At 39.1% G+C, this 16,143-nt stretch overlaps 1 protein-coding gene across 4 annotated transcripts in view; it reads right to left on the bottom strand.

Annotated features, from left to right (window-relative positions):
- The window catches only part of LOC137003718 (ephrin type-B receptor 1-B), a 337,726-nt gene that overhangs the window by 261,962 nt on the left and 59,621 nt on the right, over nucleotides 1-16,143 (bottom strand). Inside the window, exon 1 of one of the 4 annotated variants that reach the window (XM_067363995.1) lies at nucleotides 11,086-11,156. The exons of the other annotated variants lie outside the window; for them this stretch is intronic. The gene's annotated coding sequence lies outside the window, so the exon portion shown is untranslated. Of the gene's footprint in view, nucleotides 1-11,085; nucleotides 11,157-16,143 lie in introns of those variants that run through there. 4 annotated transcript variants of the gene reach the window in all.

Raw genomic sequence — 16,143 nt, 5'->3', positions numbered from 1 at the left:
TATAAAGAAAGTTAATTTACTTTGATTTCATGTTGACTTCCGTTAAGTTTAGATATTTTCTCCTTTAGATGAGATTTGTAAGCAGTGCAAAGTGTAATGTATAAGTTCACTAAGAGGTGTCTTTCTTGCAGACCACCTGTCAATCAGGCACTGTAAAGCATTCTCATACTACTCCCAAAACCGTGTTAGCGATTTAGCATCTTAACCTTTCATATGAGCCTGAGGCCTTAAGTAAAGTCTGTTATTCCTCAGCCATTCCATGGTACACAACCTTTATTTTAGACAGCGATTTTCTAGAAGCGCCTTTGAAATGAGCCGGTCTAAATTCACATCTCTTGTCTGCGGCTAAATAAGGCTGTTCTTCGCAGGGGCACACAGTAATTTCCCCTGAAGCTATCCAGAAGTCATCTGCCTCAGACAGGCCAGTGTTCATAATCTCAGTGGTGAGAGCTGGCTGAATGGATCTCACATTTCCCTTGACTACACTTCTCACTTTCTCTCACCATGTAGCATCTCTTTTCGGCCTTTTCTCTCTCTGTGCATACATGTCCAATGCCCTGAAAAAGTGCAGTGCATCAAGATTCAAGTGGGCAAAGGTGCCTTGCTGTAATATATCAGCCTTTCTTTTCATTCTCTCTGGCTCATTGGTCACCAAACAGGACATACACGCACCTTTAACTCGCTCCGTCAGCGTGGGGACAGATAAACACAACGGCAGTGTTCAGGAAACCTTCGCGTTTAATCAAACCACAGCGTAAAAGGTGTTCAGGGTCATCAGGCGCAGACAGCCCTGTGTGATACGATGTGAAATAACATATTCGTGTCTGTGTGTATGGCATCAAAAATCTAACAGTTAAGCATTTACAAAGATCCTTCGTAAATAAGGATAAGCTCTTTAAAAGGTACCCTAGAATTAAAAATTTAATTTATCTTGGCATAGTTAAATAACAAGAGTTCAGTACATGGAAATGACATACAGTGAGTCTCAAACTCCATTATTTCTTCCTTCTAGTGTAAATATCATTTATTTAAAAGACCTCCGAAGAACAGGCGAATCCCAACATAACATCGACTGTTATGTAACAGTCGGGCTCATTAATATGTACGCCCCCAATATTTGCATATGCCAGCTCATGTTCCAGGCATTAGACAAGGGCAGCCAGTATTAGCATCTGGATCTGTGCACAGCTGAATCATCAGACTAGGTAAGCAAGCATTTTTAGTGACATTTGTAAATTGTCTTTCTAAATGTTTCATTAGCATGTTGCTAATGTACTGTTAAATGTGGTTAAATTTCCCATCGTTTATTACTGTATTCACGGAGACAAGAGAGCCGTCACTATTTTCATTTTTAAACACTTGCAGTCTGTATAATTCATAAACACAACTTCATTCTTTATAAATCTCTCAAACAGTGTGTAATGTTAGCTTTAGCCACAGAGCACTATCAAACTCATTCAGAATCAAATGTAAACATCCAAATAAACACTGTACTTACGTGATTAGACATGGTGCATGACGAACACTTTGTAAAGATCCATTTTGAGGGTTATATTAGCTGTGTGAACTTTGTTTATGCTGTTTGAGGCAAGCACGAGCTCCGTGGGCGGGGAGCGCAAGATTTAAAGGGGCCGCAGCATGAAACGGTGCATAGTTAATGATGCCCCCCCCCAAAAAAATTAATTAAAACAAATCTATGGGGTATTTTGAGCTGAAACTTCAAAGACACATTCAGGGGACACCTTAGACTTATATTACATCTTGTAAAAAAAGTTTGATGGCACCTTTAAAGAAAATGGTAATATTTTAGTATAGTGAACACATATACGCTATTAACTATGACTTTTCCCTCAATAAACTCCTAATTTACTGCTTATTAGTAGTGAGGTAGTTGTTAAGTTTAGGTGTTGGGTAGGATTAAGAATGTAGAATAAATTCATAAAGAATAAGGCATTAATATGTGCTTAATAAGTACTAATAAATAGCCAATATTCTAGTAATATGCATGCTAATAAGCAACTAGTTAAAAGACCCTAAAATAAAGTGTTACCCAAAAAAATAAATAAAAGTACAAATGGAATTAAAGCATTTTGGAAGTGTTTCATAATAAAGTAATTGTTATAAACATTATCACACCTTTTCATGACTTAAAGGTGCCCTAGAACTTTTTTTAAAAAGATGTAATGTAAGTCTAAAGTGTCCCCTGAATGTGTCTGTGAAGTTTCAGCTCAAAATACCTCATAGATTTTTTTTTTTTAAATTCATTTTTTAACTGCCTATTTTGGGGCATCATTATAAATGAGCCGATTCAGGGCTACTGGCCCTTTAATTCTCGTGCTCCACGCCCACGGAGCTCGTGCTTGCCTTGAACAGTGCATAAACAAAGTTTACACAGCTAATATAACCCTCAAATGGATCTTTACAAAGTGTTCGTCATGCATGCGGCATGCATGCGTCGGATTATGTGAGTATTGTATGCTGTTATATTGTTTACATTTGATTCTGAATGAATTTGAGGCTGTGCTCCGTGGCTAACGGCTAATGCTACACTGTTGGAGAGATTTATAAAGAATGAAGTTGTGTTTATGAATTATACAGACTGCAAATGTTTAATAATGAAAATAGCGACGGCTCTTGTCTTTCTAAATGTTTCATTAGCATGTTGCTGTATTCATGGAGACAATTTACAAATATCACTAAAAATATCATGATATCATGGATCATGTCAGTTATTATTGCTCCATCTGCCATTTTTCACTATTGTTCTTGCTTGCTTACCTAGTCTGATGATTCAACTGTGCAGATCTAGACATTACTAGCTGCCCTTGTCTAATGCCTTTCATAATGTTGGGAACATGGGCTGGCATATGCAAATATTGGGGGCGTACACCCCCACTGTTACGTAACAGTTGGTGTTATGTTGAGATTCGCCTGTTCTTCAGAGGTCTTTTAAACAAATGAGATTTATATAAGAAGGAGGAAACAATGAAGTTTGAGACTCACTGTATGTCATTTCCATGTACTGAACTCTTGTTATTCAACTATGCCAAGGTAAATTCAATTTTTCATTCGAGGGCACCTTTAAAGTAGTTCTGTGTATGATAGTAACACCACTCTACTTTTTGAAAGGTGAAATAAAGAAACAAAGCATCTGCCTCAAACTGACTCAGTTTGCCCCTTTGTAGCCAAAAAAAAAAAAAAAAAAAAAACAGATGCCAAGTTCTGCTAAGTCTCTCCTCCCACTCAAACTGCCCTCAGCTGGCCATTAAAGACAGGTGTGCTGTAAACATGGCTGTCCGCTGTACCGAAGGCATCACACTGACCCATAGGGTCGGGACATCAAAACGCTCACCCACATGGCTAAGGCTAACATGCCAACACCGGCTCCCACGCTCCCTCCGAGGCGTCAACACAATAAAACTTTGCTAGGAAAGTGTTCCTATATTCAAGCACAGACCACAAGGTTAACAAATCAAAAATATGATTAGTGATGCCGCCATACCTTTCTCTCAGGATGAGGTGCATGCAACAAAGGTTCACGAGGCAAATTCCAAAAGGAAGTGATCATCCCTATCCCCTATGTGATCATCCCTATGTGAGCAGGGTACGCGCATAGCGTATGTAGCCGTTTGGAATGCACTTGGCAAAGGGAGCAGTGTAATTTCCTCATTATCTTCAGCTGGGATGTTCCCGTGACAACGCAGCACAGTGTCTGTCAGCAGATGTCATTGTTTTGGCATTGTTAATACTATATAAAAAAGTCATATATATAAAACTTTTAAAAATATGAATTGTATATTTATTCATGCCGGTGCTGCGTTGTCACAGGAACATCCCAGCTGAAGATAATGAGGAAATTACGCCGCTCCCTTTGCCAAGTGCATTCCAAACGGCTACATATGGCATGTGTGTGCCCTGCTCACATAAGGATGATCACTTCCATTTGGAACTTTCCCCTTGAATCTTTCAGTACGAATAGTAGGCAGGTTATCATTGTACATTTTGAAGCAAAGATAAAGGAAAGAGGCATCATTTTGTCAATTTCTGGAGTTGAGTGTCTGAAGAAATTGGTGAAACAAAATTGAACAAAAAATCAGAGGGATAATCAATGTTAGACTAAAGTCATCCTCTCAGTAGTGTGACCGCTCTACCCCCCCCAAGCGTGAGCTTTAACAGTGTGACAGCGCGGAACTGCGTGCAGGTATTTTGACAGCTCACATTGCTGAAGCAGTGAAAGTTTATCAGGTGTGAGATCTCCCAGAGACACCTCTCCTCTTACGATAATTGACTCTGACAATCCTGTGCCAGCTTGCGCTAAACGGGAGTAAAATCCATCATTTTTCTTCCCATTCTGTTGGTGTTAACATTTCATGCAGTTGCCGTCCTACTACTGAAAATGTTAAAATCGTAAGGGGAAAATGGGGCTCCGGCAGTTTAATTCCTAGCAATTCATGACTAAACTCTTGGGGCCATAATCCCACTTCCTACAACATGGCTGAGTTAACAGCAAATATGCTAATCTCCAAACCATAATCCTCACCACCCAAAGCTCTACATTTTTTTAACCCAAAATTCAAAATTTTACTTCTATCATTATTCAAATTACCCTCATGGAGGGGGGTTGGGGTTGTGTCAAAAACATGACACTGGGAACCTTCTTCTTAAAAAATATTATCCAAAATAACCTCAGAGCTGTTCAAATGGTATAAATCTAATAAAAATTTATGCTGAGATAAAAAGGCATGATTAATAAGGACAAAACCATTCAATAAATATGTTGAGATAAGATTTAGTGATATCAAGATTAATCAAAGGTAGGGGGCATCATACCCCATCTTAACTGAACATGTTTTAATGTTGCTTGTTTGTCCGTTTTGGGAAAAAAATAAAAAAATTAATTTAAGAACAACAGAGGTCCAAATATCCTCCCCCCCTCCCCCCACCAAAAAAAAAAAAACATGGGTTGTCATGAGAGTGAGTAAATGATGACAATTTTCATTGTAGAGTGAACAAGTTTATATTGTTTTTGTGTTGTCTACTGCACTATAATAAGAGCCTAAGGAAAGCTGTAAAGATGCCAGCCTGGCCAATTTCAACGATCTACAAACTAGTCCTGTGACGGGTCACTCTGAGCTGCTGCACCAGGGCAATGTTTAATATACGAGCAGCAGGGTGACCTGCAGTGCACAGGCTACAATGGATTTAGCCGATGTGAAAACAAGTTTCAAGTAAAAACAAATGTCACTGCACTTGCGTTTGCTCTCCCTCTCTTTTATCCATCTATCTATAGCCATCTATGTCTTGCTCTCTCTGAGGGCTGACTGAATGTCTAGGACAGATAGCGAGTGCAGAGAGGTATAGGTGTAAAAGAGCAGATAAATCAAATTTTTTTCCTTTTCTCTCCTCTCCAAGGAATACCAAAATGTCTATGTCTGAGAGATACCCAGCAGTAAGGTCTCCTGTACCCTTTCCACAACACAATTAAGCCGTGCACGGTTATTCCTCAGTGTGAAGTTTGTGTCACTGAGGCCCTACAGAGACAGCCATTGAATAGACTAACTGGCCGCTTAACCTTTTCCACGGCCAGACTCTTGCCCCAGGATTGTTTCTTTTGGACGTTTTTTTCATCCCTTTTTTCCAGTGATGGATGTTGATTCCTCATCAGACTCATTTCGGCTCACTGGCGTATATTACAGACGGAGAGGAAACATTTATTTACGCTGGCAAAGAGCCTCGGTGTGGGGCAAGCAAACGGCAACATGGCCGATATATGAGGCGTTTCCCATAGCCTGAATTCTGTGTTTATGCGCGCACAAGAATGCAAGAATAAACATTGAAAAAAACCCGTAATTACCCCCTTCCTGCCGTCAGTTGTGTCATTTTACATCCTTGTTTGTCAGACTGAGCTAGCCTCAAGCCTCCACAAGCATAAAAATCATTTACAGTCTTGACTGTCAGGCTATACATTACCCTGCTTGTGGTCTATTGTGCCATATGCTTCACTTATACATTTCATAAATACAGCATTGAATTATATTTCAACACATAATTTTTGCATTAAAAGCACCATTGCTAACCTAAAGAGCATAATTACATAAAAATTACCCTATTCAAAGCACATTGCACCTTACGGCCAACTTTCAAACTTTTTAACGGCAATATGATTTATATGAAAAATTTATGGGAGGAGAGTATTTAAATGAATCACACAGCGCGATTTACAATCAATCAATCAATCAATCACTATTGGCCCTTTATCACCTGCCTGGTCCCTGGGCCCCAGTTTGAAAAACCCTGCCTTTATATTTTATAGCATAAGAACAAGACAAAATAACAGTTGAAAACGAGCCAGTTAGACCACAAAGGCCCCGTAAACGCAGTGCTCAATCCTGGGGTAAAGATAACACCCCCAACAGCAGGTCTTACAGGCCAATAACCAGGCACAGTTACAACCTCTCAATGTGGCTACAGCATGATAAACGTTGCTTGGCTCAGGTCAATGGCGTCGTGAATCTGCCATCCCTTTAGTCTCTGCGACCGACCGATCCCCTCTGCTGCTAAAGGGAGCGCGTTCAGCAATTACCAAAACAGTGCAGGCAATTGGCCATAAAAAATGTGCACAGCTCCAGAAATCAATAGGGCCTTATCAATGGCATAAAAGCCTTGCCACTCAATTAAAGCAATTATGCTTCACCCTACAATCACTCTTGCCTTTGCCGAAGAACCGACTTTAAGTTGCTTTCGCACTAATGGAAAAATAAATTGCCGTGATGTCGGTTCTCACACGCAAACGGGAGTAGCGTTTGAGAGGCGCAGTGTGAAGAGAGGCAACCCAAGCCCATAATTTAGTGGAGAGATTGCTCTTTGCACTGACTCAATGTTCCTTTTAACGAGCCGCTGTGTTTCCTTTGTGAAGCCGAGGCCTCATTTCCGAATCCCGGAGCGATGGAGAATCTCTGAACATCATCCCCGTTTGCCACGTCAGCCGTAATCTCACTGCGGACGTTTAAATGACTTACAAGGTAGCTGCAGCATCTCTTTGTCTGCTACCGTCGCCCCGTGAATAACGCCGCTACGAGATAAGAGCTGACAAAAGAGGAAGGGAAAGGGCAACAGCAAGCTCCATTCAAGCCACAGCGACACATCTTTGTTTGCGGCTTTGTTGCACTCTTCTCTCTTGCCATTAAAGCCAAGTAAAAAACAACATTGTCAAAGGGGAAAAAAGAAAGCTGACACGTTCTCTTAAAACCAAATGCAACTAGAGCGGATCAGCAGTAAAGCTCCTTAACTCTAATGTTCTGTTGACATTGACTGAACTTTGTATGATTAGTGTCATGGAGAAAACAATAATTCTAATTATGTTTTACTTCAAAATCTAATCAAATATTGCCAAATCGAAACTGTATGGGCAGATATTATTGAAGTTTTACTCTTCTCTTTTAAACAAAACCCTATTAAACCCTCCTGGTAGATCAAAAATAAATAAATAAATCAAATTATGGCTGGGCAAAATTCTGAACTAAATTGGCTCCCTATCAATTCAGTTCATTAATTTAACTCTCTCTCTGCCTGTCTACTTCAAACTTCAATGTTTTTTTAACTTTTGTCAAAACTTTTTAACAAGGCTTGGTCAAACCAACATTCTATATTTGTCAAACTGATTTTCTGTTCATAAATTAGTTACATGAATTTATTTGGATTTTAGTTAATTTAATTCCACTTTCATACATTCCAATTTAAATTGTAATTGTGCATCCTGTTTGCTACCTAATTAAATCAAATTATATTCAAACTCAGCATATAAAAACAGCATTCTCAACTCCAGTTCTTAACGGTGCACAATCCAGACTCATTTTGTCTTCTTACAAAATAAAACATGCTTCAAAAAATGTTTTTAGTAGGGATGCACCGATACCATTTTTAAGGGCCGAGCATGAGTACTGATATTTTTTTTCTGGTACTCACCGATACTGATGCCTATACATTTATTAATTTCTTCTTTTTTTTTTTTTTTTTGATGATGTTGCAGTTTTCCAAGCACAACACAGTGAGACTAATGCATGTAGGACAGCTTCTTTATTATTACTCTAATGAAAAAAGTAATAATTTGTATGTGCTCATCACAAAAATTGCATTTTTTTCTCTTTTCAGTTTCAATATAGTTCCAAAGGTCTCTACATGATCCCAGCCGAGGTACAAGGGTCTTATCTAGCTAAACGATCTGTCAATTTCTAAAAAAAATAAACATTCATATACTTTTTAACCACAAATGTTCATCTTGCACCAATCTGCGATGCACTACGCATATCATAATCACGTTGGAAAGGTCATGTGTGATGTACCAATCCATTGTCGACAAACCGAACAGGCAAAGACTAAATCAAACACCCTTTACAAAAAAGGTAAAACAGTGATGTCAGACAATTTTGAAGTTGGAGGACAAAATTAGACCTTTCCAACGTGATTACATTCGCAGAGCAGTGCAAGGCGAGCATTTGTGTTTAAAAAGTATATACATTTTTTTTGTTTGTTTTTTTAGAAAATGTCAAATCGTTTCACTAGACAAGACCCATATTCCTCGGCTGGGATCGTGTAGAGCAATTTGGACCTTCAACCCATTGTACCCCAGTGAAGTCCGCTATATGGAGAAAAACCTTGGAATTTTTTCCTCAAAAACCATAATTACGTTCATCTGACAAAAGAAAGACAAACATTTTGGATGACATGGGGGTGAGTAAATTATCAGGACATTTTAATTCTGAAGTGAACTAATCCTTTAAGGTTATTAAGAATTTAATAAATATTAATCATATGAGACCCCAAAAAGAACATAAGGATAGGCAATGAATAGGAGCTGTCCATAGTAGCCTGTGTTTGGCAGAGAGAGAAACAGATCTCTGATAACGGAGAGCTGATGAATGTGCGGGGATGTTTGGAGGTGATAACTCTCTGGCTTAGCGTGATGTGGTCTTGGCAGGGACCGGCTCACCGCAGAGCAGGAAAGCTGTTCGGAGATGGTCCATATTTGTTGGCCTTGATGACACAGAGGGGAATTTTGGGGGCAAAAAGGATTGGGTCTGCAACAAAAGCAACCGGCTTCGCTGTTAGACGCGATCATTTGCTGTGGAACAGATTAGGATAAATCTGATTAAACAGTCAACGGCACAGGCATTTTTCACTGGGTAGAAAACAGCGGAGGAACTGGCATGCCAGTGTACTTTAATCCTTTAAATCAGACAGAGCATGCCAGCGCAGAAATTTCAATTACCAGCATGCTAAACTGCATGCCACAGACAGCAATTAGCAAGTACAATCCATGAATTGAAATTTTCAGCTTTGCAATTTAGATATGTATGAATTTTCACCAACAGGAAGCTCCAAATGATTTAACGAAGTTCAGAATCGACTTATAAACAGATTCCCTATACAAACTCGACCTTAGGAAGGATGTGGCCAAAGACCTTCATCAATTTTGCCAAGGAATTTCAATGGTAATGTGACACCCTACCGGACCATCTTGTCTACTAAATACACCTACTTTCATCTCTGCGGACATTTCCAACCGAATATGTTTCCTGCCAACAACAACAAACGTTAGAATATGCATGAGCTGACTGGGGGGAAACTTGATGAAACCCCAAACTTTGTAAGATCTGGCTGAAATGTTGATAAAATCTTGTCACCCTTCCAGAACTCAACAGATGCCAACATTTCCTGCCAATATGATTTTCTTCAGGTTCAGGTGGACCTGCGTCTCTCTGATCAGACCCTTCTCTTCCGATGCTGGCACGAAATCCGGCTTACAACCAGTCGGTGGACTTCATCCAAAACGTTAACCTTCTCAAATGTGCCTAGGGAAATGAATGGATAACATGGAAGTTTTTTAAAAAAAAAAAAAAGGAGATAAAAAAAATCCCACAGATTCTCATGAATACTCATGCGGAGGTAATTAGCCTCAGTGGAGCCAGTCATATCCTTCTTTTTCTGTACTGGCATTTGCAAAGGCCATCCTGACGTGTCATGGAGGACCCCTGGGGACTGGGTAAGCCAACACCTGGCCTTGCTAATCTGAAGATGAGCCGAAGCCCTCAGAGTACAGTTAACAATCCCACCCGCCATCTCACTGCCCTCTCACTCTTACATCTGTGCCACATCTGCCAGTCCGCTAATGCTCATTAAGGGTTTCAAAACAAGGCCCACTTTAGCTCAAGTGCCAACAGAAACCTGCCCGCCAACTGTTAATGTTCTGTCAAACATGAACAAAGCATAAAACCAACACTACTGTACATTACAGTGCAGTACATTTACTTCACTGTTCTTGAGGCAGTAAGTTTAGCAGCTAGCTAAAGTACTAAGACGAAGCATCAATAATCCGGTAAAAACCCTAGTATGTGTTGCGTTTCAGATGCCAATGTGCTCAGTATGCTTTATAACTTGCTTATCCAGTAAGTACAGAAGCAGTGATATTAAAATCCCGGCCTATAAACAGTAAATTGCAAACAAACAAAAATAATTGCATTTATTTTAATAGTAAATAAATAAACTGTCTAAAATTAATTAAATAAATAAAAAATCTAGCTCTAATAAGAATGAAGAAAAAAAGAGAGAAAGCCAAAAAGTGATAAGGCCAACATAATAATAATAAATACACAAACAAATAAATAAACACTAAAAGTGAATTTAGGCATCACAACATTATAATGTAGGGTACAAAAATTAATATTATTTTTGAGACTTGATAAAGATTACATTTATCAATGTTTTTAAATTATTAGTGTAAACGTTAGTAAAGCGTTATATGACGTCCAAGATCATTTATATGTAAAAACAGAGGAAACAAGCATGCATAATTAATGTATCCAATATCGGTTAATAAAAAAAAAAAAATTCTCTCATAATTACTGTGCATAATGAAGGCACCAAACCAGCACTGACAAGCCTGGACTAGTGTGGAAAACCGTGCGAGTATGTAAACAAAATACTAATGCTATTGTGGTGCTTCAAATCACTCAAGCACTATGATTACATGTACATAAGTAGTCATTGTTTTTTATTCTTTTCGTTTTTTTATTACAAAGTACAGACCTCTATTTGATCTCACCGCTGACCTGTCCAGCTCCAGCACTCTTGCATTTCAGCTAGATCCAGCCACATCTGGGAATACAAATCCCACACTGCATCAGAAACTGGAGAGAATTAATAAACCAACTGTTCCTTCCATGACGCACGGCTATCGGAACAATGACAGGCAGACCCAGAGCTGCCCGTTTACAATAAAACTCTCCTATCAGGTCCTTTCGCACTTCTGGGCCACGAGGGAGCTGTCACAGCTCTCCAAAAAGGCCCGGACAGCAGTCATTCAGAATGCAACTTGAGTAACTAACAGACAAAAAGAAAAGGAAGTGATAAAGGGGAGAGAGCCACTGGGAGAGAGGTGTGAGAGACGGGACTGAATGTTTGAGACAGATAGACAGCTCCTGTCATGTGGTTAGGGGGTCAATCAAATGAAGTCAAATGAAGTCTGACTAGGATCTAGTCTCAGAGGACTGTGGTGAAGACTAGCGCCTTTATCTAATTTAATAAAAGAAGAAAAACTAAATGTAGAGTCTAAAAATGTTCAATAAATCAACATTTTATCTTACGTTTTGTATGTGTCATCCAGGAGGATAATGTTATTGTTATTTTATAGTTTTGGAGACTTCAGTTAAACAACTGAAAATTTAAATTAAGTATCAGTCTTGTGCTGGACAAAATGATGTCCAAGATTCCCCTTTCTCCTAATAATTTCCTGGTGCTGTTCATGGTCCTGTTATGTTTCTGCAAAGATAAGTTATGGAAAAATAACATGGTCACAAGAGGGGCTTTCGCACCAGAAGTTCCTATAACTTTTGATAGAGGTACCTGCTTTTTGTCATCCCCTTTTGGGGAGACTAAATTAGCTCCTGCTTCAGAGTAGGGTCTAACCCAACACAATAGGAACGTCAGTGTACGTTGATTGACCGAACACATGCGAAACACCAGCACCCGCCATTTAAAAAAAAAAAAAAGCTGTCTAAACACAAATATACTTGCATATATTTACTCCACAAACATGGAAAAAGCGATGAAAGTGACATGACGCTAAGTACGATGTCCAATACTTGGAATGTGTGCTCTGCATTTCACCCACACTTGCACACACACACAGCAGTGAGTATTGAACACACACACACACACCGTGAACACACACCCGGAGCAGTGGGCAGACAGTTGTTTGTTTTTTTTGCCGCAGCACCCGGGGAGTGATTGGGTGTGAGGTGCCTTGCTTAAGGGCACCTCAGTTGTGAGTAATGAGAGTGGAAGAGAGCACTGTTCATTCACTCCCCCTGCATTACGTGTTGCATACTGAGACTCGAACCTGCAACCTTCGGGTTACAAGTCTGACTCTCTAAGCATTAGGCCAAAACAGCCTAACTGATAGATGGACAATACAGAAGGCTAACAGCTTTTACCTGTCGCCTTTGTCTGCAGTCTTGTGTTATTTTCTTAGCCTCGATAAGTACTGCAAGTTGTCGTAGGATATTTTAATCAGATTTCAATCACATAAATTATAATTCTACATTCCATCCCTGTTATCACGAAACCCACAACACACAACAAAATCACAGCTCCAATCACAGCATCCTCCATCCTCCAGTTGTTGACGCTGTTGAATGCCGCAATAAAAGACGCCGCTGACGGACGGCGTACACCAGATCCTACTTCCATTGCGAATGCAACCAGGAAAATAGCCCTATGGGGGGAATTTAGTTTTGGGGGGACCGCCCTGGTGGCTACTTCCTATAACTATCCAGCGGGAAAGCCTCAATGGATAACTTAATCCATGTAATTTGCTTTTGGAAGAATTTGACAAGAAACTTATGAGTTCATATTGAGATCAATGACTTTTGGTTACAGACTTTTTTTGCCAAATCTGAGCATTCTCTGAGATGTTGAAATCACAAGAATTTCAAGTATTTCTTATGATAATTTCGTATGTGGTCAGTGTGGGTCCTAATGCCCCAGTATAGTGATGCGGACAGTATACTGTCAAAAAAGCCCTGTCCTTCAGATGGGACGTTAAACCGAGGTCCTAACTCTCAGTGGTCATTAAGAATCCCAGGATGTCCTTCGTAAAAAGAGTAGGGGTGTAACCCTGGCATCCTGGACAAATTTGCCCATTGGCCTCTGTCAATCATCATGGCCACCTAATCATCCCCATATACAGTCAAACCAAATATCATTCAGACATTTTTGATATATTTCAGGGCTCGACAATGAGGACTGCCCGATGGCCCGGGGCCAGTGTGAACGACGTTCGGGACAGTAGACGGAACGGTCACTTGCCCGATCGGACCAGTGCTGTAGGGTGTGCGATATATGTCGTCTATGTCTATGATATCGTAATTGTTGATTTAACGATCTGAAATTATTGAGTATGTCCCTCACTTTACAAAACTAAAATAAAACACCCATTGAGTGCGTGCATGCACTACGTGACATAGCCTAGTAACAGTTAGGCCGTGTGTCCACCAGAGCGTTTTTAGCCAGCTGAAAATGCTAGGCGCTCTGCTTAAAACGCCCATCTGTGAGCGCTTCAGAGCGCTTTTGCAGCGCAGCGTTTTTTTTTCCGTTGAGGCGCTTTGTTGCTATGATACGGAATATCTGTTACTTTTATCTGTCACTGTTACTTATAACTGATTTTGCAAGTAATTTGTTTCAGGCTAAAAAATTTCACACAATGTGGAATTACATGCTATGTATGTTCGGAGACCAGCAATATAAATTTCTCATCCATTTTGTTTCCCTTTGTTGATGTCGCTGTACAGCAAGAGTGTGACAGTTGGTCGGAGTTGTATTTGTCCCGCCCCTCCTCCACTCTGATTGGACGGCTGGCTTAAAAGTGACAGTGATGAGCACAGCGTTTTACTCAAAGTTGAACATTCTTCAACTCGAGGCAACCAGTAAAAAATGCCCAGCTCTCAGCGCTTGAGCGTGAAAAAAAAAAAAAGTTTAAAAAACACGGCGCTCCCATTGAAAACAATTGAAAAAGTACGCTAGCAACTGGAAAAAATGCTTAGGTGGACACACAGCCTTAGGTTAGACTAGAGCGCGACTGCGTGTGCATATTTAGAGTGTACACTTACACTGCGCGTGATTTAGTCTATTAAAGTGCCTTGAGAATGCCCCAGAATTCAAGATAAGCATTAAAAAATGCCCCAGTATATAATTTATATTTATATCATTTAATATAGTTAACCAATATTACACAGCACCATTTTTCTCCAAATATCAACAATTACAAATGTGATTATTGATTTTATACAGCGTACAGAGTTTAATGAACAAGAACTTAATATCAAGTGACTTACATTTTAGACACCAAATTGCCTGTTTCACTCTATTTCGCCAACGAAAATAGTTCCAAACAAAGTCCACAGAATTGTTTTGCGTCTCTGAGCAACACTTCCTGAATGAGTTAGCTGTTTGAATGAATCAGTTGAATCCGGTTGAATCTCAATGACTCGCTCATTTGCAGGGACTTGCTGCCACCTACTGGCGGGTTTAATTTCAGGTTTAAAGTGTCTTTTCATTTTTAAAATAATTTCAAATAACAGTATTTAACATTTTATATTTTCAACATTTCAAAACATTATTTATGCATCTGTAGCTGCTCTCGACTGATTAATAAAGTTTAATCTATAGTTATATGGTTATATTATATATCTATAGTTATATAGTTATAGATATTACAATTTCTGTACTTGTAAATCTGTTTTAATCTGCATGAAAAACTTGAAAAGCATTGTTTATTTGATTTATATGTTTGTTCTGTTTTATTCATTTGTGCTAGTACTCGTAATTTGATTATTTATTACTATTTTATTACCTGTTGTTTATTTATTTAACAATATTTAAAAAATTAAGTGAGTTAATCTAGTAGCTTTTGGTGTCATAACCTTATTTATTAAGGTTACATGTATCAAAAACACGAAAACAATAACTTTGCTTATTTCAAAGGCCCATTTTCTTTTCTGTTACTTTTATAAATTTTTTGTTGTGGGGCAAGTGAAAATATTGGCGGGGCAAGTAAGAACTTGAACCATTGGCCCTGTACATGTTCCTGATCCTTCTTATATCCATCCATCCATCCATCCATCCATCCATATTTTTTCATCAAAATGCCATAACTACAATTAATATCTCTGAAATCACTTTCTTTTTTTGACTTATGTCACCAAATCCTTTTATTTCTTAACTTTCTTCATACACTTCAAACTTATGGCAACAATCTAGTATATAAAGGCAATTTTTTAATATTAAATCAATTCTCTAAAGAAACCATCCCCTATATAATATCCTGTTTCACTCACAGAAGAAAAACAGGTTGTGAACACCATTTGATATTCACTCTCATTGTTAGAACATATTGGCATATTAAAGAGATCTCTTTAAAGGGTTATTTTTCCTGTAAGTTGTGATTATACAGAAAATCATACAGGTGGAACTACTTTTTTCACCTCCATTTTATTTTTATTTTTCATCCCTGAATATTCTATAAGGGAAACTATATGACTCATCTAGCAAATATGTGCGAATCGCTCTGTAGCTCATCCCCCGCCCTCACATTGGGAATCTGACGCTCGCAGCACATCGCATTCATTGATTCTCACTCTCCTTCATGCAATATCTGCAGAAAATTTGCTCCACACACCCCTCCCCACATCTCTGACAGACACCAGCAATCTGTCCTCGGGTTTAATGCACTCCCTAAATGCAGAGGATAGATCAATAAACAATTATTTCTCCCTCTCTCCCTTTGCGTTTCTCTCTGAGGAAATGCTAACCCTCCCTTTATCATCATGTCAATAAATACCTGATCTGTTTGTTTTCATTAATGCAGGTGTTTAAAATATATTGGATGTGGCAGCCAAATACAAATCCGGAACGGGCCGTGCGACATGCCAAATGTAATTACGCGTCCGGACATATCCGAATTCGGCAAAAGGTTAAAATAGTACAAAATAAACACTGTGTGACAGTTTATCACACTAGCATTGCTAACTGATATTGGATAATACAAGCCACAGTGTAGTTAAGCTCATTCCAAAAGGGGTTATTTAA

Source organism: Chanodichthys erythropterus, chromosome 16 (assembly GCF_024489055.1).
Source record: "Chanodichthys erythropterus isolate Z2021 chromosome 16, ASM2448905v1, whole genome shotgun sequence".
NCBI lineage: Eukaryota > Metazoa > Chordata > Actinopteri > Cypriniformes > Xenocyprididae > Chanodichthys > Chanodichthys erythropterus.
This window is presented reverse-complemented; position numbering and strand designations above follow the sequence as displayed.